The 26,053-nt window shown below is 39.5% G+C and overlaps 1 protein-coding gene and 1 long non-coding RNA gene across 13 annotated transcripts in view; one reads left to right on the top strand and one right to left on the bottom strand.

The window, feature by feature from the left end:
* MCTP1 (multiple C2 and transmembrane domain containing 1) overlaps positions 1-26,053 on the top strand; it is a 564,253-nt gene that overhangs the window by 200,969 nt on the left and 337,231 nt on the right. The window lies entirely within an intron of this gene.
* Positions 6,456-24,284, bottom strand: LOC130542810 (uncharacterized). Its single transcript, XR_008957656.1, has 3 exons — positions 24,146-24,284; positions 7,745-7,865; positions 6,456-6,745 (listed from the first exon to the last, which is right to left on the bottom strand). It is a non-coding gene; the product is annotated as an uncharacterized LOC130542810 (long non-coding RNA).

Raw genomic sequence — 26,053 nt, 5'->3', positions numbered from 1 at the left:
TTGAGAAACTCTTTATCTCTCCTTCTCTTCTGAGTAGTGTCTTTGGTGCATAGAGTATTGTTGGCTGCAGGTTTACTTCTTTTAGCATTTTAAATATATCATGCCTCTTCCTTCTGGCCTGCGAAGTTTCTGCTGAAAAATTAGCTGATAGCCTTCAGGGGTTTCCCTTGTACATGACTATTTTCTTTTCTCTTGCTGCCTTTAAAATTCTCTATCATTACTTTTTGCCATTTTTATTACTATGTGTCTTGGTGTGGACCTCCTTGGATTGATTTTGTTGGGGGCTTTCTGTGCCTCCTGGATCTGGATTTCTGTTTCCTTCCCCGAATTTGGGAAGTTTTCAGCTATTATTTCTTCAAATAAATTTTGTGCCCTGCTTTTTTTCTCTCTTCTCCTTCTGGGATCCTTCTGATGCAAATCTTATTATGCTTGATGGCATCATCAAGTTCCATAAGCCTATTGTTATTTTTTATTATTTTTTCTTTCCTGTTCAGCTTTATTGGTTTCCATTACTCTGTCCTTAAGGTCACTGATTCATTTTGCTTCTTCTCATCTACTATTTATTCCATCTAGTGTATTTTTAATTTCAGTTACTGAGTTTGTCATCTCTGATTGGTGGGGTTTTTTTTTTTTTTTTTTTGAATGTTTTCTTTCTCTTTGTTAAGGGTCTCACTGAGGTCCTTCACTCTTTTCTCAAGTCCAGGGAGTAGCTTTATGACCATTACTTTAAATTGTCTCTCAGCTGTATTACTTACTTCTGTTTCATTTAGCTCTCTTGCTGTGATTTTTTTCTGTTTTTTCATTTGAGACATGTTTCTCTGTCTCCTCATTTTGTCTAATTCTCTTGTCTGTTTCCATGTCTTAGGAAAGTCAGCTACATCTTCTGCTCTTAAAAGTAGTGGCCTTCTGAAGGAGAGGTCCTCTAGTGCCCTGCAGTGCAATGTATCCTGTTCACCAGAACCTGGAGCTTCAGTGTATCTCCTATTTGTGCTGTGTGCACCCTACTATTATGTCTGAGCCACTTTTGCCTTCAGTCCAATCATCTGCAATGGCTCTCTTTCCCAGTTGTGGGGGCCAGTCTTGGGCCATCTTGAGCTTGAATTGAGTCAGACTTGAATTGAGTCAGGCATTTGCGAGAGATGCAGCAACACTAAACTGCAGGTTGCTTCCCTTGTGTTGTCCTCTGAGAAACTTTGGTCGGTGGGCAGGGCCTGCAATCAGAACAGATGTCTGCCCCCAGGCCACTGCTGGGGCTGTTGTTGGATTGGTGTGTATAGTTATCTTCCCCTCTCCCCAGGGCAGGAGTCCCTTTGGAGTGGTGCTGGCCGCTGTTGGTGCTGCTTTCACACTGGCAGGCTTGTGATACCACTTTGGATGGGATCCATCCAAGGGTATATAGGAAGGGACAGGGCTGCAGGAGAATGCTGGGTTAGGCTGCATGGTGTTAGCAAGCTAGGTAATGAATATCTGTGCTGCACTGTTTCCCATACGTGTCCGTGTGTCTAGGCTGAGGTGGAAAATGGCACCTGCCAGCTCCTTTGCTCCTGGAGGAATCTCCCAATGATCCCTGCCCCTCCAGCACGTGCTCTGAGATGAGTAAACCAATCTCCCTCCCATGTACCTCAGACATTTTTTCAAACTGCTGCTTCTTTTTTAAAAAATATTTTATTTCTTTATTTGAGAGAGAGAGCAAGAGCAAGAGAGAGAGCATGAGCAGAGGACAGGGGCAGAAGGAGAGGGAGAAGCAGATTTTTTTTAATTTTAAGATTAACTTTTTATTTCACATTTTAACATTCCAGAAATTAAAATGTTTCTTGCAATTGTCATTTTAGAAATAATTAGCAGTGCTTTTATTTCTTAATAGAACAATAAATAATGGTATGACACAAAATAATTGTTTCTCAGATTAGATGGAATATGATATTTTGTCATCTGATTTTTTTTTAGATATAAATGACACATTGGAATTATGGTGGGTAAAATAAATGAAGAGATGATTGCTAGGCTTTTATTTAGACCTCCAAATGAAAATTTAAAACATTTTAAGGCTTATTCCTAGTTATTTATTGTTTTTAGACTTTAGGCTGTGTTGTGATGGATGGATCTAGCATTTTAAAAATGCAATATTCTGATTTTTAAATGTCATTGCACGATGTAGATGAGGAAATGCTGTGGAGTAGTTTAAGCGCAACGTTTAATGAGGTGAGCCAATCTACATAGATTTTAAATGTTAATGTTTGGGCATTTTTTCTGGTTACCGTTCCACTGAGGTTAACTTGAGAACTGGCCTTGACATTATTCAGAGAAGAGTTTAGTTATCAGAAAAAAGTCCAGCAGTACCTCCACTGTAACTGCTTTGTTATATAAGGTACAGAAACGATATCCTCACCTGTATTGGCATGCGAACACGAGCTTTGTTTCCTTAAGATATTACAGCCCTCAGTCCATGGACAGTGTTCTGTGGTGTGTGTGGTTCTTTTGAAACATGTTTTGTGTTTGTTCTACATGCCTGGCAATCTGGTAGTTACTGAAATACAGAAGAGATCAAGGTAAATCAGATGTGGATGCTTCCTCAGAGCTGGAGTCTATTAGTATAAGTAAGTAGTGTGTAAAGTGTGTAAATAGCTAGAAAAACAAATTAGAGAGTAATAGGTGCCATAAAAGGTACATAGATAAGGAAAAAGATACTACACCCATCAGAGAAAGATAAGGAAAGCTTCGTGAACAAGGTATTCTTATAAAACTGATTAAAAATTAATAGGAAATTAGTTATTTGGTCTCAATTATTGGAAAAATCCATTTCATTGATTTTTCATGTTCAGCTCAGTTTAAGTAGGCCCCTTTCCACAATCATAATGGTATCTTTTGTACGTATGGTTCTAAGTAAAAAGTTTTGTACAAATCAAAGCACTCTCTGGGTAATCTCACCTTGTTATTTGACAAGTATAACACAAAGTTAAAATGTGCAAAATTGCTGAAAGGTTTGATAGTGTGAACTATGTGAGCAACATCTGAGAATAAGCAGCTACAAACGAAGCTGACAACACAATTTTGGCTTCATATGAAATAAAAGATCTCAGATTTCATCATGTTGTCTGCCACAAGCTCTGATAAAAATTTTGTGGGACTCTACTTCCCATTTGTTCAAGCCTTTGTTTTACGGCATGCCACTGAGAAAAACACACCTTTGTAATCCCATATTCCCAATTTAGTTCATAACCAACTTGTAGCTCTAGTTTTCTTGTTTTCTTTTAAGAAGATACCACCATCACTAGTTAGTATAAAAACAGGGGCAAAGTAGACAGTAAACATTTCCATTGGAAGTTAACTCATCATTTGAACAACGATTTATTGGCCATAGGAGATTTATACCTCATTTTTTTTTTTTAATTAAAGAGCAGGCACGTCTTTTTAGTCAGAACCTTGGACATTTGAACTTGGTTTAGGACCTTTATTATTGCAGACTGTCAAGTGTCTCCAAAATAATCCTGCATGGTAGCACCAGGAATTGATACTTCTTCCTTCTTTTTTTATTTTTATTTTTTTTAAAGATTTTATTTATTTATTCGACAGAGACAGAGACAGCCAGCAAGAGAGGGAACACAAGCAGGGGGAGTGGGAGAGGAAGAAGCAGGCTCATAGCGGAGGAGCCTGATGTGGGGCTCGATCCCATAACGCCAGGACCACGCCCTGAGCCGAAGGCAGACACTTGACCGCTGTGCCACCCAGGCGCCCCGATACTTCTTCCTTCTTAAAAATAACATGTCCTCTCACATAAAGCCCGTGGATGGGGAGTTGTTTTACTGAGATGTTAAAGAGTACCAAGTCCCCTTGGGTTTCAGAAACTTACTGAGACATAAGTGACAACAGATATCTGAAGTCAGGGGCTATCGCAGTAAATCTTATCACCCACCATATTGGTAGAATAAAAAGTCCTTTTAAATGCTCAGCTTGACCAAAGAACTTTTGCTTTTGGGTTCAACTTAGCTTAGCCTAGCCAGCAACTGTGATCTTAGGAGTAGGCTAGACAGAGGAAAAACTTAATCATAAAATGTGTGTATTCTGTGCCACATTTATTGGCAGTTACTATCATCTGGTTGTCTGTTTTGCCTAGGGATCTACCTAGTAAGGTCAATGTGTTACTTGGGGTTTTGCTATAAAAAATAAACTCCAAAATTTCAGTGGCTTAATACAATAGAAGTTTATTTCTTACTCACGTAACATCTGTTATGTGTGTTTTTGAGCTTCCCTAGAATCCAAGGTCCTTCCATTCTGGGACTGTGCTATTTCCTAGGAGTCCTGGAGTCCTTTGGGTTTAGGCAGAAAGAATGAGAGAGGATGGAGAAAGGAAGACACAACCTCCTTTCATCCACCTTGGCTACCAAGTGACACATCTCTCTTGCATCTACATTCCACTGGAGAGAACCAGTCATATAGCCTCATTTAGATGCAAGGGTTGCTGGGAAATGTCACTGCCAGGGCGATTGCTTTCCAGAAAAACACACAATAAAAGAGTGGGTAAGTTTTGCTGGGTTTACAGGATCTGCATTATGGCAGAGAGCCCATAGTTTTGTGAGAGGGTCAATTCTGTCTGCCCAAAGTTGATCACACCAGATTAAAGAAGATGCTGTGAAATGTTCTGTTGTAATTTGTTTTGAAAAGCTGTGCTTCTTTGGGAAAAGTATTTTACACCCATCAGTTAACTGTTTATAAAAGTTCCTTGAAAGTGATACCTAGGTTATGATGGTAATAAACACTAGTCTACCACACACAAATTAGTGCTTTACTTGTTAGAGACATAGTCTGTGAATGGTTCTGTTGGGTGATTTTGTAAACCCAGTAAACCTACGTACTCTTTTCTTTTTAAATTTTGCATATCCCTTCTAAAAGGAAATGGGAATTTATGCAAAAGTACTTTTGACTTGTTTTGCTTGTCTGCAAACATTTGAGCTGATGAAGTATTTATACAAGGAAATTGTCTTCTGCCAAAGGTGTTAACCTGCAGCAGAATATGAGGAAGAATTGTTGGATTCTGAGACACAGTAGGTGTATAAGAAATAGTTCCCCCATTAAGGTCAGTAGATTTGTCTTCTGCTGTCATTTTCTGCCTCTTTGTGACCATAGGCCAGTCCTCACCATCCTCAACTGAAAATTAAATTTGGTTACCCAGCTCTGACTCTTTCTGTACTAAAACACTTTTTTCAATCTATAGTTTGAAGACTCTGGAATCTAAAGAGGACAGAAGTCATATTCTAGAGTTCATTTTATAGGTAAAAGACTCAAAGAGTTAAGAGTAAAGAGAATATTTTTAGCATATTAAGTACTTCACTTAGTGAGCAAAAAAGTCCCCATCTTCTGAGAATTTATATTCAGAGGAAAAGATATTTAAAATCTAAATGAATCTGCTTTGTAATTATCTTTGAGTTTAGGGGACTTTTTAGAATTTTATTGGGGCTCTCAGCATTGTATCGTTCTTATCGTTCCAATGATATCCCATTTTGCTTTTGCCTAGAGCGTATCCTCCTATATGGGGAAATACAGGTGCCCACTTAGGGCAAACCTAAGTGGTCAAAACTGAATTTACTGAACATGAATATCCCTGAATTCTGGATGGTCCCTGTCAGTGGCCCAGCTCCCTGAAGGAAAAATGACATTGACCTCAGGCTGTGTGTTGATTAGTTCAGATTCTTGGTAAACTTACAAATAATGCTGTAATTGCCCTTATCAGGTAATCCTCATGTGCCAGGTTTTGACTAGTTTTACAATGAAAATAATTTTACTTCTATTTAAAACCACTTTTTAGGTGATTTCTTTGAATGACCTGTTAAGTATTATTTAATTTTTTTTAATGTAGCATCTGTTATTTGGTAGATACTGAAAATAGGTCATTATCTATTTTTTCTACCTATTAATATTTTTCCTGGATTTTCATCCTTTCCTCGCCTCATGCTATGACCCCTTCACAAATATTTATTAGCATCTACTAGGTAAGGAGGACCTTACTACAAGTATCGGTGGATATTATGATTCATGGGGAAGAGTATCAGATGGTACAATAGGGAGAGATGTCTGGATATGGGTAGTTTACCAGTTGTTGGCAAAAGCCAACTTTCCTTTATTACAGATGGAATCAATGTTATGAAATTAAATTGATTCGAGGGCCTTATTGGTCTAAAAATTTTATAAGCTATCTAGGCATTTAAGATTTCATCGTACTATTCCATCCCCTTGCTTTGTTCTTTTAAAATATAATACTGGCTTGTGTTTGAGCCATAACACATTAAGCTTGTTATTAATCATTAACATCTTGCTGTGAATTATAATTTGAGGTTGCTCTGTGCTAATTAATAAGGTGTGTCAAGGCCTGGGACCTGGCAGGAGGGACCTGTCCTGACATTTAGCACAGGTTCTTGGTTTCCGTCTGGTCTTCCTTGTGGGGTCCAGAGGCTGGCTGGCTGTTCTCACAACTGTACCTGGAATAAAGAGCGCTTGAAGGGAGTGTGAAAAAATCTCTTTCATTTAGGGCAGGTTGGGTAAGGTTTGGTCTTTTAAAGAAATTGTTACCAGGAGACTGTGGACAAAGGAAAGTAAAGAGCAATGCAGAGCACAAATTAAGAAGATCCTAACCTTCTTAATGGCAGTGCACACTCCGATGGGTTTGGCTGATTCACTGACCTTGACTTCACGGTGTCCTTGGGAGGCGAACCCCAAAATTCCTGCTTGGTACAACTCGGTCATATTGCCTCTGGATGGGGAGATGAAATAGACTAAAAATATACTGAAGTTTTCCTATCCCCCTCCCACTTCAAGAAAATTGCTTTTCAAGCTAGTGTGAGCATGTCATTCTTCCCTGTGGGTACTCAGTCAAAGGGAGAGAAATACCTTTAGAATTTGGAGAACTTCCAGGTGAATGGAGGTGACGGGTATATGGTACGTGAAGAATAGTTTAACACAACGGAGAGCTCAGGAAAGTGAGAAGCCAAAACTTTACTTACTTCTCAGCTTTACTTAGAGTTTGCTCTGCACTACGGCCTTGAGATTCCTACCAGATTTACTTCTATAAAAGTGAAATGCAAATTCTATTTTATCTTTTCGTTATGACCTACTGAAAATACTTGTAACAAAGTGTTACTTTTATTTATAGTTGGTGAGTGAGGCTAATATGAGATCTTTGGAAAAGGTCACACTTTTTTTACTCCTCTTAAAGTTCTCATGTAGTTTTATGAAAAGTGTTGCTATATTCTAATGAGGAAATGTGACTCTTCACTTGTTAAAAGTAAATGCCCTGCAGCATTTCAATATCGGGTCTTCCAGAATACTCGTGCTGTCATAGGATGCACAAAGTAACCCTAAATCTGTTTGAGAAGGTAATCTGTTCCTTCCTGTATTTTTGGGTTGAAAATGAGTATTGATTAATAGTATCAAAGTACATTATTTTAAATGCAAAACTATTAAAATGAACTCCTAACTTACTGTGTAGCCATGTTCTCTAGGTTCATTTGTTTTATCCCCATCATTGATAACACTCAGCTAAATTTAGGATGAGTTTCTTATTCTAATTGTGATTTTGGGCACAGTAAACTTTGAATAAAGTATTTACTATTATGTTCTAGAATACTGTTTTTAGATGATCTGATTCTCATAGAATAGCTTCTCAAAGATAATTTTTTTCTTGATTATTAGACTGTAAAAATATACTGCCAGTTTTATGGCTTTTTTTTTTTTTTTTTTTTTTAAAGCTTACCAATTGGGTGTTATTCCCTTTCCTTGTCCTTCAAAATGACTGTTCTGGTCCAGTGAGGCTGTTCTGGTCAGGACAGAGATCCATGGATCTGTGGTTTCAAAACAGCACGTGGCTTGCTAACCTGTAGAGAATCATTAGAAGTTAGATTTAGGACCCAGCACAGAAGGCTCACGAGATCAGCAACTATGTTTCATTCATATTTGTAACATACGCAGGTAGCTCAGTGCCTGGCCCTCAGTAGGTCCTCAATCAGTGTTTGCTGAATCCAAGTAAATAGAAATACAGGCAAGTAAGTTAAGATTCTCAGGTTTTCAAGTGATAGAAAAGCCAGCTCAGGGGCTCCTGGGTGGTTCAGTCGTTTAAGCATCTGTTTTCCGCTCAGGTCATGATCCTGGGGTCCCGTTGGAGCCCTGAGTCCAGCTCCTTGCTTAACAGGAAGGCTGCTTCTCCCTTTCTCTCTGCCCCTTCCCCCACTCGTGTTCTTTCTCTCTCTTTCTCTCTCTCTCACAAATAAATAAAATCTTAGAAAGGAAGGAAGGAAGGAAAGGAAGGAAGGAAGGAAGGAAGGAAGGAAGGAAGGAAGGAAGGAAAGAAGGAAGGAAAGCTAGCTCAAACCTGCCTGTACAAGACAGAAAGTTATTGTTCAAATGTCTGCAATATCCAGGGATGCATGTGGCTTCAGACTTGACAGGATCCAAGGGTCTGCCTAGTGTCATCAGAAACACTGTGCTTTTCCCTTTCTCTTTCTGCTCTGGACTCTCCTCTCCTCTCTGTCAGCAGACTCTGTGCATGTGGAGGCAAGGGGCATTACCAGCAGCTTCCAACTTACGTTGCCCTGACAGCTCGCCTTCTCAGGAAGAGACGTGTTCCTGCAGATATCTTCTGCTTAAGTCGTGGGTCTGACCCTCTGAGTCCCAGTGATGTTGCTTGGGTGGCCTCCCCGTCCCTGAATCCACCACTTTGTGCAGGGGAAACCTTGTATTATGGCCAGATCTGGGTCAGGGACAGCCCACTGGTGGTCAACTCTACCCAGATCATATGTTCTAAGAACAGGGAGTAGTGGTTCCCCACACAGATGCCAGCAGATGAGCACCACCCCCAGGAAGATGAGGAATGATAGCAGTTGGCAGCACATCACAAATTCAAAACATACTAGATTAACCTCCTTCCATGGGGCGATGTACTCCTGGTAGACTAGGTGTTTTAGGGGCTCAGTAACAGATTTAAGCCTCTTCGAGTTTCTGGGTCTCTAAACCTACAACATGTAGGAAAAATGTATTCACTCTCCTTGATATGGTATATATGAAAAGCTTAATGATTAATATTTGTCCTGGACATTATGCCTATTGGTGACTGAATTATTTTTCTCTTAACAATGAATCATGTTGGAATAGACACCTCCTGGCACAAGTTTTGTGTAGCCTAATATTTTTTCCTGCTACTCCTGATGGTAGGTAGCTCTTGTAGGAGACAATTCCTGGGTTTCCCTCTTAGCCATGCTCCCAGGGTACATCGTGGTGGCAGAAGCTCCCTGCCTGTCCCGATCTTCCCAAGAGGACGCTCCTGGAGTGTAGAGTAGAGATGCCTTCCTTGCATCGAGCCCAAGTCTCCAGGGCACTTGGAAAAAGTTCCTGGTATTCTTTTCAAACGTCCTTTTTTTGGTTACTAATAGTCACATTCAGAGTCATTCCCGTGAACAGTTTTGTGGGTCGCAGAGTTCCCCAAGACAACAGACAAACGAGGCCCTACAATGACCCCAAGTTTCACGTGAAAGTCTATTTCTGAGTTAACACTATGCTGTAATCTCCTCGCAGGGTACTGCTGTAGGTTCATGAGGTGAGGCCAAGTAGAGGCTGAAGCTTGCTAGTCAGATCAGACCTCTTATAACCCTAACAGCTACCTTCCTCTTCCTCCCCCTTGCTCCGCAAATACAAGGTGGACTTGCAAGCTGTCTGAGGTCCTGTTACTCCTACTCCTGTTGACCTGTATTGTGTTTCTGTGAATGTCTAGAGAAATAATACTAATAAAGAACAGTGGAAAGTAAGATTCTGCTCTGGCAAAATATAATAAAAATTTCAGTGAATATTACAAAAATCTTGCTTTCATTATAGTGAGATGTTGAGTTAAATTCGCTTATCAGTATGCTACTCCTGTTTCATTTTATGAATATTTTTATTTATTGGAGAAGAATAATTGACCTCTAAGGAATTTCATATCAATTATTACTTGAATATAAAGCTCTCACCAACTGTGATAGAATGTCAGTTATAACCAAATAATTTTGTTTTATTTATATTCTTATCCAAAATTAACTTGCTAAATATTCATATCCAAATTGATGTAGTAATACATTAAGAAAGTTTTCTTTTGGCAAATTAATTCACATGCTAGGCAAGCATCTCCTATGTTTCACAGAACTTTTCCCATACAATCAATACAGTGAGTCTTCATATTGGCACTTGAATTCATACATGGGTGCCCCAAGACCCATGTGAGGATGTGGTTGTTAAATGTGTAGTGCTGGGTATGCCTTCTATGAAATAAGGGATTCTTGCTGTTCCTTGATTGTCAGTATTATTATTATTATTATTATTATTATTATTATTATTTTGTTTCCTAGATTTCTTAGAAGGTTAATTGAGCCTCCACAGTATTTCATCTTAACATTCAGTGTGATATTCTTCTTTTATTTCTTTGCGGAAGATCTGATTGATTGCTATCACTTTTATACTACTTCATCATGGGTCAAAACTGCTCACCAAAACAAAATAAATAGCCATAGTAGATCAGAGAAAACGTATTCCAGAAATACAGCTTGTATTTTTTACTTTCTTAATTTACTTGTAATGTTTTGTCTCTTTTTTGTTATTGTTTCATTTATTGATTCTTTTAATTATCAGAATGTATAATGTACGTCACAGTTATATGAATCTATCACAGATATATGTATATACACACATATATCTACATATTACATATGCATATCTCAAGTCAAACAAAAATAACAATAGTTACACATACGACTTCCCACGCGTTTAGGGTATCAGCCTCAATTTCAGTGGTAGTGAGGCATATAAAGTGGTGGTTAAGAGCACAGACACTGGAGCTAGACTGGCTGGGTTCAAATCCTAGTTCTGTAACTTACTTATTGGGCAAGAGCTGCTAAGTGGCTCTCATTCACTGAGAGTATTCAAATATGAGAATCACACAGGATATATACAGCATACTGGAATAGATTGTTCCAAGTCTATTTTTAGGAACCGTTTTCTTACCACTTGGAGTAGCTTTCAGTGGGGCACATGAATATGTAGAGATAAATGTTTTCATAAGAGATCATCGTAAAGGAGCTTAGAGGATTTCAGTCATCGAAAAGAACATTATTTTATATGAATCTCATCTATAGTCCTGCCTGTCTAAATGTGCAGTTGATGAGAAAGGCTTTACAAAGGCAAGAAAGGATCAGTAGATGTTGAGGGTGATGGTTTAACTTTCCCAACCTAGTCATAAATTTGATAACTGCTGAGAAAGTTTTCTTGTGTTATAAGAAAACCCATAGTATCTATTCTTTAATGTATACCTGTTCTTGCAGTAAATTTTGGCAGAGCAACTCAAAGACCATCAATGTAATAGAAGTGCACATTGTGGTATAGGTGAACACAGACTGAACACAAATATAAAGCTGGAAAATATGGATCCACTGGTGAGAGTCCCACATATGAAGGGTCACTGTGTGCCACCATCTTTGGTGGCTGCTTAAGCCTGGGGATTGGCTGCTCTTGTTGAACCGACTATAGAGATCATGTAATAATAAAAGTTATTCAAAGTTTTTCATGTTGGATTTTTTTTTTTTTAAAGATTTTATTTATTTATTTGACAGAGATAGAGACAGCCAGTGAGAGAGGGAACACAAGCAGGGGGAGTGGGAGAGGAAGAAGCAGGCTCACAGGGGAGGAGCCTGATGTGGGGCTCGATCCCATAATGCCGGGATCATGCCCTGAGCCGAAGGCAGACGCCCAACCGCTGTGCCACCCAGGCGCCCCTTCATGTTGGATTTTGCTTGAAAGTTTTCGGTATGGATTTCTATTTTATCAAAAATCCAAATTTTATGGTATAAATCATAATATGGCTTTTAATGTGTGATCTAACATTGAACAAAACTCAAACTTATGAAATTGAGAGCCATGGGGTTCAAAGTAATCAGTTTGGATTTTTGCTGAATCGTGTGGTTGGTTAGTATGAGTTTTAGAGAGCTATTATAAATTTGGGTCCCATTAACAAAAATGAAAAGTTGCCAGCTTTACCTCTGGGACTTAGGAATGGGGTAAATCTAAATATGCAGTGTTTGTGATTTAATTCTGTTGGGTCCAGTTTATATAATATTATAAATAATTGCATTACTTCTTTGATAATTGGTGCCCAGGGTATTCACATTGGTAATGGCAGGCAGCAGACTTAGAAATGGAAATGGTACTCTGACATGATGGAGAGGGTTATAGGAAGGGGGTGGCCTGTAGAGAAACTTTAGATCCCAGAAATGGACAGAGACAGGTCATTTTTCATTCAGAACACCACTGAAATCCTACTTCCCGCATTGTCATCCTTAACATTCCTGCCCCTCCCCATTTCCCAGAATTAGTCGTCCTGACTGTTTATACCACACAAATTGATTCATTTTCCACTTACAGCCTAGTATGTTGAGTTGTAACCTTTGCTTCCGAGGCAATCTTACCTACTAGCTGGGTAGTAGGCTATCTTACCTACTAGCCTGGAAACCCTCTGAGAGTCTAAACTGGATCTTATTTGGATTTGCCTATCCTGGAAAAGTCGTGATCTATAGAAGGCATCCAAAAATTATTGTTGGGCAAAGCTGAATAAATGAAAGGGTGCTGTCTTACTCCTACTCAAATAATATTTTGATTGTTTTCTAAGAGGACTGCTGCTTACATCAATTCCAAATAAGAGGCACCATAGCTCCCCATCGTCTGTGGCATGAACCTGAAACTCTGCTCTACATGTGAGGTCCTTCGTGACCCGGCTCCTGCTATTCGCTCTGCCTCATCTCTCCAACTATGTCCCTGGCATATCGCCTTTTGGTCTGATTTGGCATTTGCCATCCCACGTGTGCGCCAAACAGTTTCACAACACCCTAAATTTATACTTGGAGAAAAGGAAAACCTTTTCTCCACTTTTATTTTATTAATTTGATTTATTACAGAAGCACAGAACATAAAGATTCTGGTCAAGAATTTGCTTCTTTTCAAGGTTAACATATATATTTATAGTGTTCAGTGATCACTTTATTTTTCAAAGATTTATTTTCTACTTTGTTGAAATATATGTAAATCCAAAGAGATATGTGCCTGCGATAACAAGACAACAAACGCAATGATAATAGACAGGCTTGATTAGCGAGAACATGCTGGCACCGGGCACGCGCTTTCCGTAGGTTACCTTATTCATTACTTAGAACACCTCCACGTGCCAAGCACAGTTCGGGTCCTACTTTGTGGATGAGGAAATGAAGACTCCGAGCTGAAGTGAGAGCTGAGGTCCATGCAGCTGGTAGCAGAGCCACACTAAGTTCATCATCTGCCCTTCCCCCGCTGCAGTCCCATTTTCCTGAGCAGTTTAGTGTGTAGCCTTCTACATTTTTCTCTCTGTATGCACATACGCACAACACCACCACTTCATCTGGTCACTTTGCCATTTTTTTTAAACACTTAGCCAATGTATCGCCTCCTCAAGGAGCTCCCGCTGACCCTGCCCCTCCTCTGGAGTCTGGGCATCTCCCACGTTATCCTGAGCATAGCACTAGCAGTAGGTTGCTACACTATCTTGTGTAAATACCACCTAATCGTTCGTCTCTTCTGCTAGCCTGCTAGCTCTCTGATGGCAGAGACCATGTCTGTTCTCTCTCTGTCCTCACACTGGGCACAATGCTGGCACACTATGGGCATTACAGTAGATGAATTAATTTATTCAACAACACATTTATCCAACTTTTGATGTGTGCCTTCTAAGTGCCTGGTACTGTGGTCAACACTAGGGACGGTAGTGTAGCACTTGGCTTTTACTACATGATAAACCACCCCTAAACTCTGTGGCTTAAAACAATAGCCTTTTACTTGGCTCATCATTCTGCAAGTTGGCATTTTGGCTGGGCTGAGCCCGACTTCTCTTCTGGCGTTGGCTTGGCCCATTCATGTGTCTGCAGTTAGGTCAGCCGAGACTGGCTAAACTAGAACGGCCTCAGTGCTTGTTTTTGGTCTAAGTGGTCCGATGTCCCAGGCAGCTAGCCTGAGCTTTTTCATGTCGGCAGGCTGTCAAGAGCATGAAATGTCCCTTGAGACCTATACTTAGAACTAGCACAGCATGGCTTTTTTTTTTTTTTTAAGATTTTATTTATTTATTTGACAGAGACAGAGACAGCCAGCGAGAGAGGGAACACAAGCAGGGGGAGTGGGAGAGGAAGAAGCAGGCTTATAGCGGAGGAGCCTGATGTGGGGCTCAATCCCAGAACACTGGGATCACGCCCAGAGCCGAAGGCAGACGCTTAACCGCTGTGCCACCCAGGCGCCCCCACAGCATGGCTTTTGATGCATTTTATCATTTGAAGCAAGTCGCAAGGCCAGCTTCCATTCAAAGGGAAGGCAGATAAATTCCACCTCTCAGCGGGAGGAGCTGCAAAGTCACATTGTTTCGTATGTGAATTTAAGGAGTAGTAAAAGATGGTAGCAACTGACCACTTATGGTGAGGAAAAAAGCCACGGTCTCTGGCTCAAGAGAGCCAGATGGATGAAATACTGTTATTTACTGTTTTTTGTAAGGTCACAGAGCAGCTCTGTTTTCCATCAGTCACCTGAAATTAGAAATCATCGAGGCCATTTATTTGGTCTTTCAATGGGGTTCTTCAGACTCTGTCTTTAGTCTGCTCACGTATAATTCAGGTTTTCGTTCTCTCCATTGACACTTGTGGCCAGCAGAAGGAATTCCCCACGGGAAAGTGGAAACTGCGGAAAGAAAGGCATCACTCCTGACGAGGATTTGATCTGACTCTCTAGGTTCCTTCTCTTTGCCAAGTGGACTTCTGCCTCCACCGCACCCTGCCGTGGGCACACACACTGCCTGCCACACACAGTCAGGACCAATCTGGTGAATGGATGGGGTCTTGGTGGGGATGGCAGTGAATCAGTCATACCCCTAGTCCTGGCTCAGGGTCTGCATTAGATTTGTTACACTGATCACAAAACATACACAAGAAAGTTGTTACTTTGGTTAAGGGAGGAGGCTCTGTATCTTTGATGTGCCTTGTTTTTCACTAGACTGAACCGAAAAGAAATAAGATGTTTTCTTCCCATATTCATACTGTTTTATACCTTGACAGGAAAAGCTATCTGTTTTGAAAAAAGACACTTTTGTTTCACTATATAGAATCTTTTTTCAAAAGACAAATTTATCAAGTGTAGACTTTTTGTTTTAATTTTAATTAAAAAAAAATTCTAGTTTGGGTGCCTGGGTGGCACAGTTGGTTAAGTGACTGACTCTTGATTTCTGCTTAGGTCATGATCGCAGTGTCCTGGGATGGAGCCCCATGTCATGTTCCCAGTTCAGCAGGGAGTCTGCTTCTCCTTCTCCCTCTGCCTCTCCCTTCCACTTAAGCCCGCTCTCTCTCTCTCTAAACTAAATAAATAAATCTTTTAAAAAATCCTAATTCTATTATTCCTTCTGTGTTTTTTTGGCTTTTATCCTATTTGGTATTCTCTGAGCTTCCTGGATCTGTGTTTTAGTGTCTGACATTAACTTGGGGACATGCTCAGTCATTATTGCTCCAAATATTTTTTTTCTTCCTTTTTCTTTTCTCATTTTGGTAATCCATTTATACCACATATAGATTATATTTTTTCGTAGTTGTTCCACAGTTTTTGGATATTTTTTTTTTCAGTCTTTCTCTCTTTACTTTTCAGTTTTGGAGGTTTCTATTGACGTTGCCTAAAGCTCAGAAATTCTTTCCTCAGCTGTGTCCAGTGTACTAATGAGCCCATCATTTGTTTTACAGGATTTTGATCTCTGGCAATTCTTTTTATTCTTTCTTAGAATTTCTGTCTCACTGGATACATTGCCCATCTGTTCTTGCATGCTGTTTACCTTTTCCATTAGATCCCTTAGCATAGGAATTGTAGTTTTAAATTCCCGGTCTGATAATTCCCACAACCCTGCCATATCTGAGTCTGGTTCTTTTTTTTTTTTTTTTTTTTTTTTTAAAGATTTTTTATTTATTTATTTGACAGAGATAGCCAGCGAGAGAGGGAACACAAGCAGGGGGAGTGGGAGAGGAAGAAGCAGGCTCCCAGCGGAGGAGCCCGATGTGGGACTCGATCCCGGAACGACGGGATGACGCCCTGAGCTGAAGGCAGATGCCTGACAACTGCACTACCCAGGCATCCCCTGAATCTGGCTCTGATCCTCTGTCTCTTCAAGCTGTGGTTTTCACCTTTTAGTATGCTTTGTAGTTTTTGTTGAAATGTAGACGTGATGTATTAGGTGAAAGAAACATCAGTAAGTAAGACTTGAGTGATATGGTAGTGAGGTGTGAGGGACTGGAAAGCTTTCTACAGTGCCATGGTTCAGTTTCAATCTCCTTTTTTAAAACAAAACAAAACAAATCAGTTTATTTATTTAGCTATTTATTTGAGCTAGAGAGGGCACGGGGGTGGGGGGGGGGGAGGCAGAGGGAGAAGCGGACTCCCCACTGAGCAAGGAGCCCAGTATGATGCAGGGCTCCATCCCAGAACCCTGAGATCATGACCTAAGCTGAAGGCAGATGCTTAACCAACTGAGCCACCTATGTGCCCCTCAGTTCAATCTTCTAATGAGCCTGTGCCCCTAGACTGTGAACTTCGCAAGTGTTCTTCAGTCCTCCTCTAGCCCCTGAGACGGACAGGATGGCTAGAGTGGTCTGGAACTGAGTATTTCCCTTTCCCCAGGTCACTTAGGCTCTGATTAACTACTTGCCCCTGAGGGCAGGCCTCATTAAGAAGAACAGTGTGCAGGATGCTTGGGTGGCTCAGTCAGTTAAGCATCTGCCTTTGGCTCCAGACGTGATCCCAGGGTCCTGGGATCCAGTCCCACATGGGGCTCCTTGCTCAGCGGGGAGCCTGCTTTTCCCTCTACCTGCCACTCCCCCTGCTTGTGTGCTCTCTCTCTCTCTGACAAATAAATAAAGCTTAAAAAAAAAAAAAAAAAAGAACAGAGTGTTCTGACCTATTTCAAAATGGTTCCTTTTGCCCTCCTGCTGGAAGCACATGGGAATTTTTCTTTAATATTCACTGTAAGAAATACTGGATGTAAAACTCACAAAACTGTGGGCCCCCCTGTGACTAGACACCCCTGAAATTTTTAATTCTAAAACTAGTTCACACTTAGCCCATAATAATTCATCAATTCTGGTTTAGGTGTTCCTATCCTGACACATTCTCGCAGAGGTTTCTGCTCATGGAGTTTGCTGTAATAGGTTGTGATTTTCTTTGTCTGTCCATCTCTCCAGTTTTTGAGTCTGTGTTTTGCCCTGTGACCTCACTTCTCTGCTAGATAAGAAGAACTTTTGATTTTCAGTTCAGCTTTTTACTTGGAAGGGCATGACTTCCAAGCTCCTTACATGCCAGACCAGAAACCAGAAGTCCCCCTTCTGTGTTAATTAGCTGAAATTCTTTGGCAAAGAACAGCTTTCTCTTACCTCCTTTCTCTTTCTTAAACATCACTATGGACTCATATTTTGGGGGGAATTCTTTCCAGTAAGAGGTTTTCAAGCTGGATCTTTTATTCTTACTTGTATGACCTTTCAACACTGAGCACATTGTTGTTTTCTGGCATAAAATATCCCAAATTATCTTGTCCTTTCCCTTCTTCAGACCTGGAGTCAAGCATTTATGTAGAAATCCCTGGTTCCTTTTGGTGGAAATATTTGGCATAAATGTTTACCCTATGTGGCAATTTGATCTATTTAATAAACCATTAGTTTTTTTTTCTATGAGTATTTAATTTTAGTTCTTGCTCTTTTTCATTGCTTGCTTGGTTTTGTCTTGCTTTTACTCCTAATGAATTGATTCGATGTTTTAATTAATTAATTAATTTTTTAAAGATTTTATGTATTTATTTGAGAGAGCATGCTTGTGTGTGCAGCTGGGGGGTGGGGCAGAGGGAGAGGGAGAAGCAGACTCCCTGCTGAGCAGGGAGCCCTGACTGCCAGGGCTGATCCCTGAATCCTGGGGTCGTGACCTGAGCTGAAGGGATGCTTAATCTACTGAGTCACCAGGCACCCCGATGTTGTGAATTTATTTGATGATTTCATTTCTGGGATATGTAGCGATGAAATGACAGCATCACTTATTGTGCTAGGTGCCATGACCTGTTGAGTAAGTTGGTGGTGAAACTCCCGTGAGAGAGAGCACTCAAAAGTGGAAGTGCCAGGAATAATACAGTTATTTAATGAAAGCAGACAACCACACCCCTAAGACCTGAGCCCATGAAAGCCCATTTCATAAATGATTGACTTCGTTTCAAATAGGTTGAAAAGGTACATACAAAAAGTAAATATTGGGATAGCATTATAGTCACACAAAATCATGAAGAAAATAGTAATAAATCTGTGTAAAAATAAAATACTTCTTGTATAAGAAAACATCAAAACGAAAGTGGAAAGATAAATGACAAATCAAAATTCCATGCAGACTAAGGGTTATTTTTAATATAAAAAGAAGTATGTTTTTATTTTTATTTTTTTAAAAAAACTTTATTTAAAATTCCATTTAGTTAACATACAGTGTAATGTTGGTTTCAGAAGTAGAATTCAGTGATGTTTTACTTACATATAACACCCAGTGCTCATCATATCCAGTGCCCTCCTTAATACCCATCCGCCACGCAGCCCATCCGCCACGCAGCCCATCCCCCACCCACGTCCCTCCATGAACCCTTAGTTTGTTCTCTATTTAAGAGTCTATCTCTTTTAAAAATATATCTATTGTATTTATTTTATTTTAGAGAAAGAGAGGGCAAAGGAACAAGAAGAGGGGCAGAGGGAGAGGGAGACACAGTATCTGAAGCAGACTCCACACTGAGCACGGAGCCAGTCACATTGCTGGATCTCAGGACACCGAGATCATGACCTAAGCAGAAACCAAGTCAGACGCTTAACTAATTGAGCCACACAGGTGCCCCCTTTTAAGAGTCTCTTATAGTTTATTTCCCTTTCTCTTTTTCCTCCTTTTTCTTCCCTCCCTCCCATATGTTTCTCTATTTTCTTTCTTAAATTCCACATATTAGTGAAATCATATGGTGTTTGTCTTTCTCTGACTGACTTACTTCACTTAGCATAATACTCTCTAGCTCCATCCATTTCATTGCAAATGGCAAGATTTCATTCTTTTTGATAGCTGAGTAATATTCCACTGTATATATATACCACATCTAAAAGAAGTATATTTTTAAATTAATGGTGAAAAACACAGATACACACATTTAAAAAAAGGCACAGGAGCCAAGTCAGCCGTCGCAAAAGAAGAAATAAAGGTGGCCAATGGATATAAATATTGTTCAGTGTCAGGATCCAAGTTATGTTTTTGGTTAGGAACAAACTTACTTTTATTTGTAATAAATAACATTATACTATTTTAAAAAAAGTAAACCTAGCATTGACCTCAAAAATAGGACCCTAAATAAACAATGAAATCAGAAATTATTTAGTTGGATAAAGAAAAATATGTCAGAAATCTCAAATACCAATTACTATAATTTAAAGCTAATTATGTTTCTGAGCTTTATAAGTAGCTAATGAAAAATGGGAAGTTTTGACAATGTATTCTTACTATGTGATAAAATTACCTTTATATATGAAATTTCACTACTCATTAAATAGAACCACTATATGAATTGTTTAGACCAGAAGCCTAGGAATCATCTTTGATCCCCCCCCTTTTTTGTCCCTTTCTTTTCTTTATTCTATTAGTAGTTTATATCTCCCTTACCCAAAACACATCCTGAATCTTAGCACACCTTCATCCAAGCCACCTGGATTCTGCAACAACCTCCTGACAGGTACACCCATGTTTATTCTTCTGTCTCCTTGATCTAACCTGCACATAGCAGTAGGAGTGTTCTTTCTAAAAGAGACCATGTGACTCCCATGATGGAAATCACACCAAAATGAAGTCCACATTCCTTTCCATTGCTTCCAAGACCCTACACAGTGAGGTCCCCACCCAACTCTCCAACATTCTCTCCCTCAACTCTGCCCCTCTTTCGCTATACTCGGGCCTTCTTCTGTCTCTCCCTCACCAGAAGATCATTTCTACCCCAGGGACTTTGGTTGTTCTGGTCCCTGTTCTCAAAACAATCTTCCCCTGGATCTTGTCGCACTTGCTTCCTGATCATCGACTGGTTCTCCACACAGGTGTTACCTTCTCAAAGTGACCACCCTTTCCTGCTAACCTAAGCTCTTTCCTCTTCCTACCTGTCATTTACTTACTATCACATTAGCCTCATTTATTTTCCTCATATTATATTATAGCATTCAATATTTATTTGTTTATAGGGTTATTTTCTGCCCCTTCTCATTTGGAAGGATGGAAATTCTACTGTGTCTTTATTCTAAGACAAGGGCCTGGCACAAAGTAGGTGCTCAAAAAATACTCGTTAAGGACATAAGTATGTTAACATCAGTTATTTGTAAGAGTTGGCATTATAGACTGTTTTTTTAAATCTTTACTTTTTAGGATTTTCCTAGTATGTAAAAATAAACATTGGTTACCACTATAATCAGAGAAAAAGCTATTAAAAATAGTGGTTCACCATCATGGTAGAAGACCCTAAATCCTACCATATATGTGTGTTTGATCAATTATAATGCATTTGAACAGTATGAAAAAGCAAAAACCGTAATGGAATTACACAAAATTATATACCAGGGGCTCTCATTAGAGCTATTTAGAACAATATTGTTTGTAATATATACTTTAGAATGATACTAATATTCATTGATGAGTTGGGGAGTTATTTTGAAGATTCAACTGATTCTTTCTCTGCCCCATTCAGTGTTCATGAAGAGACTTTACAATGAGAATCTTGCCCTTTATAAGAAAAGAGATTTCAGGGCTTTTATGGTATGTAGTTTTTGTTCCTGAAGTTTTGCTTCCATTTACCTCCTCTAACTCTGTAAGACACTAAAAGCATTTGTGCTTGAGCGTACTGCAAGAATTGAAGCTTTTCCATTTATGGAAACTCTTTTAAGCAGACCCATTTTCTCAAGCAGATTTTGGGACAACTCTTTGCTTTTCCTTTTTTTGCTTTTCTTTTTTCTTGCTTGCTTCACATATGTTCTCTGTCTTCCTTTTCCTTACTATCCTTACGGCTAAAGTAGAAGCTGAGTAGCCTATAATCACCCCTCTTGGAAGTTTCCAACGGAAGCTGTATTGGTTGTAAGAAGTTTATTCCTTGTGTAAATGTAAAAATGTATCAAACTGAACATGCACTTAAGAATTTCAATTATGCCTGCCAGAGGATGAAAAAGTTCTTTGGTGTTTTACCCAACCAATTCTCACGTGGTCATTAATACCACCTTAAAGAAGCTGTTGAAATACTTTGCATCGTTGTCATTGTTGCGGCTGCTGTTGTTCCCTATTGAACATTTCTCCTAGAAAAATCACAGTCTCTACAATGGAAATATTGGATAGCTCTTGTGTGGCCCAGATGGAACACTGAATGTTCTAATTTTGTTTTGCCAAAGATGTGGCCTTTTTGAAGGAGTCTTTGCCCACAAAATCAGTGTGTGATAAATACCACTTTTCTTCACTATCTTTAAAGCAGCTTAGTTCTAACTCTCAGTCCCCATTCAGAAGTGTCTGAGGTCCCACTTTCACAGATGTGACCTGCCAGCCTTCCTCCTGGAGGTCTTGTTACCAGAAACCCATGGAAGTCTCTTCACTGTCTCCTGTGCCTCCTTTTATTTCAAATGCACTGTCACCTCCCCAAGTCATATATCAATTAATTTCTTAATAAATGTAAATGAAGAGAAAATCATGGCCTTCAGGCTGATTCTGCCTTTACTTTTGTCTAAATCCAGCATAATGTACAAAGACCAGGGACTACTACTCAATTTCTAATAGAAGAGACTGGCTAAAGGAGAGTAGCTTGGAACTAGGGATCCTGCAGTCAACTTAAAAATGAGAGATCGGGACACCTTCTTTTCCCAAGGGTAGCGCTATAAAGTTGACTGTGGTTTGAACCTAATTATTTTCACAGTTCCCTGAGATCTCACTATTCTACAAATAAGCCAATTCCTATTCACTTTTGACCTTGCTGATCTGTCCCCTGCTCTGTGCTCATAACAAACTGACCCAAGGTTTCCCCTAACTTTGCTGTTTCAAGGCTTGGAAGATGTTCATGAAAACAAATAAGATACAAAAAATCTTCTGTATGCCAAGTACCTTAAACTCCTCGGAGGAAGTGGGTTTTATAAAAATTTAACATAAATAATAAAAAAACAATCTGCCTTGGGAAGAGGTAATCACTAAGAAACAAAAAGAAAAAGAAAAGATAAAAGGACAAATACCAATAATTTGTTACAGAGAGAATTTGGGAGTAGTTGTGTACTAACAGAAGGAATAAAGGAATATTCAGAAGAAAATATATATTTACGTTAACAGAAAATTTGGAAATTCTCAGAAATGGTAATAATAAATATTACACTTGGGATATTAAGAACTGCTTATAATTTTGTACTTTTACATGACAAAGCAGAACTATTTTTAGACTTACCAAATCAGATTATTAAGGTTTAGGGAAAACAGTATATTTTCTGCTTATAAAGAATTATGTGTCAATTTTTCACACCATATTTTCTTAGTCATAAGATGTTTTCATCAAGAATGTCTCTCGATTTATAAGTACATACTATTTTAACATTTGAAAGTGAATTCTTTAAATTTTTTGTCCTTGTGCTCATTAAAGGGAAATCAGCAGTATTGTTAATTTGGCAATTCAGTTTCACACAATTTACGTGTTACAAGTCAAGACTCTAGTTTAGATTCTACTTAACTTACAGAAACAAAACATTTTGATAATTGATTTATTCAGTAGTTTGTGTGTGTGTTTTAAGTATTTTTATTTATTTTTGCGAGAGAGAGAGAGAGAGGGAGAGAATGAATGAGTTGGAGGGGTGCAGAGAGAGAAGCAGGCTCCCCAGTGAACAGGGAGCCTGAGGCAGGACTCAGTCCCAGGACCCTGAGATCATGACCTGAGCCAAAGACACATTTAAGCAACTGGGCCATCCCGCTGCCCTATTCAGTAAATGTTTAATGCTACTATAAAGTTAAGCAATCATTCATGACCTTGGAGCGATTATAGTTTAGTGGCAGAGATCCTAATGGCAAAAAAAGGGGGGCGGGGCGGATCTGGGACATAACTTGATCAGCTTTATCTTGTAGAAAATTCATGGGGAATGAGGAGAAATAGAAGGCAGCATGCAGGGAAAGCAGTGAGATGGTACTTCAGTTATATATTGCTGCATAACAAACTGACCCAAGGTTAGTGGCTTAAGGCAGCATCCGTCATTTACATTGCTCATCAATATGCAATGTGAGCAGGGCTTGGCAAGATCAAATTGTTTTTGCTCCCTGCAACATCACTCAGCTGGGGCCTAGAAGATCCACTTTCAAGATTGTTTATTCAAAGCTGGTCCTGCCCATTGGCAAGGAACTCAACTGGGGCTATAGGCCTAGTTTTTCTCCCTGTGAGCCTCTCCATGGGCTGCTCTGGCTTTCTTATGGTATGGTGGCTGGATTCGGCTGGATTCTAAGAGCAAGCCCTCCAGGGAACTAGACTGATTGTGAGCCAGTTTTTATGGCCTATCTTCAGAAGTCACAAAACCATCATTTCTGCTATAGTCATAATTCTGTTCAAGGAGAAGGAAACTTCCATCATCTCTTGATGGGAGAAATGTCAGTTGCATTGCAAGAATAGCATGTGGAATAGGAAAGATTTTTTTCCCCAGTATTTTTGAGGTATAATTGACAAATAGAAATTATATATATTCTTGGCGTACAATATGATGGTTTGACTCAGGTATACATTGTGAAATGATTACCACAACCAACCCTAATTAACATCTGTCACCTCACAATTATCACTTTTTGTGCGTGGTGAGAACATTTAGGATATACTTTCTTAGCAGATTTCAGGTATACAACATAGTATTAACTATAATCACCATGCTATACATTAGATCCCCAGAACTTAGTTATCTTGCATAACTGAGACTCTGTACCCTTTAACAACCAATTCCCCCACTCCCCACAAAACCCAACTTTCAGTGACAGGACACACATAGGTAAACTGCTGTCAACTCACCCATTTAAAAGGGGGGAAAGCAGGAGGCACATAGCAATCACTGGCCGACCGCAATCCAGAAATCCAGCCAGGCTCAAGCTGCCAGTTTCTTCATTAGGGTGTAGTCCTGCTCCTGGGAACTGTCGTTTCTGGCTCCTGCTTTCACAGTGTAGGCTCCTGGCTCTGCCTTCTGAGTCAGTCTTTATACTCCATTAAGGAAAAAAAAAAAAGTTTTATTTGCAACCAAATAGCCTCTTCTCTCTGCCTGTTTACTGTCTCTAGTGCTGGGGGTCCAAAGTCCACTTTTCATTTGTACTGTCTCCAGTGTTTTAATCCAAGTTGGTGGTTCCCACTTCACAACAATTCTCTTAAAAATTTTGTGGTTTTCCTATGAGTCCACAAACACAAGTGTACTTTATCTCTACTTTCGGATCCCTATGAGATACCTCGAGATAACATTCTTATGATTCATAGAAGCCCAGTTGTTTAATGCAGAGGATTTGTAAAGCATACTCTTAAGATGCTTAGAGGGCCTTTGTGTGTCTAAGAAGTTCTAGGAGCCACTGCCTTAGATTTTTCTGAGCTCCTAACAAAGGATTTTATAATTTAGATCTGGATTATTATTTGTCCTAAAGCCATTTCTCAAGTTGAGAAGTGTTTACTGTGTGGAGAGGATGAGAATAAAAAACACCTGCTTTTGTTGTTGTTTTCTTTTTAACCCAGTCTTCCAAGGACGTAAGGAAGGAGGCACTGGAGAAAGTAGGTTTGTGGTGGTGAAGGAGCAAAGGAACAGGAGGCATGGAGTAGAGTGGTGGTGATAAAAATAATTTCAAACAAGCCCAGTTTGAGTGGGGGCTGTGTTGAGAATTTTATAAGGTGTAAGACTAGGGAGTATTGCTAGGGGAGTAAGCTATGTTTGCTTACCAGATTACATAAATTGTATTAAGCAAAGAAGGTTGGATTGTTTAGGAGAATAAATAGCTGAAAGAAAGAAAAGGTTATAGTGAATTTTCCTTTTAGTTCAGTGCCATTTTATGAGCTGGTTAAGTAGCACGTTCTGTCCTCCAATATGATGGTCCCTGGAAAGAGTTTATGAACTAAATCAAACAGCAGAGACTTGTAGGGGAACAAAAGAAATCCAGGACTTAAAGAGACTACCTAGATTCAGGATGGAGCTAACTTTTTAGACCTTGGCTCAAAAGGCCTGAATTGGATTGTTTAATTGGTATGGGAACCAGTGAAGGCCTTTCTCATTATTTAAATAGAAAAGTTCCCCTCACATTTACAGTATGAGTCAGAGGGTGTTATTTTTACCAAATCAATTCCTAAGTATTATTCTTTTTTTTTTAAAGATTTTATTTATTTATTTATTTGACAGAGATAGAGACAGCCAGTGAGAGAGGGAACACAAGCAGGGGGAGTGGGAGAGGAAGAAGCAGGCTCATAGCAGAGGAGCCTGATGTGGGGCTCGATCCCATAACGCCGGGATCACGCCCTGAGCCGAAGGCAGACGCTTAACCGCTGTGCCACCCAGGCGCCCCCCCTAAGTATTATTCTTAATAAAAGTCTATAATTTATGGATCTGCAAGTTCCATTTTAAGTTGAATCAAAAGTTTAGTTTATAGTAGGAGGTATCTAGAAATAACAAGTGTTGGTGAGGGTGTGGAGAAGAGGGAGCCCTCATGCATTGTTGGTGGGAATGTAAATTGGTGCAACTACTATAAAAAATAGTATGGAGTTTCCTCAAAAAATTAAAAGTGAGAATATCATAAGATCTAGCAATTTGACTTCTGGGTATTTACCTGAAGAAAACAGAAGCACTAATTCAAAAAGATTTATACACTCCTATGTTTATTGCAGCATTATTTACAATAGCCAAGATATGGAAGCAACCTAAGTGTCCACTGATCAATGAATGGATAAAAGAGA

The sequence above is a fragment of the Ursus arctos genome, unplaced genomic scaffold (assembly GCF_023065955.2).
Source record: "Ursus arctos isolate Adak ecotype North America unplaced genomic scaffold, UrsArc2.0 scaffold_5, whole genome shotgun sequence".
In the NCBI taxonomy this organism is placed as follows: Eukaryota; Metazoa; Chordata; class Mammalia; order Carnivora; family Ursidae; genus Ursus; species Ursus arctos.
The sequence above is the reverse complement of the archived record's forward strand: the minus strand, read 5'-3'. Positions and strand labels throughout refer to the sequence as shown.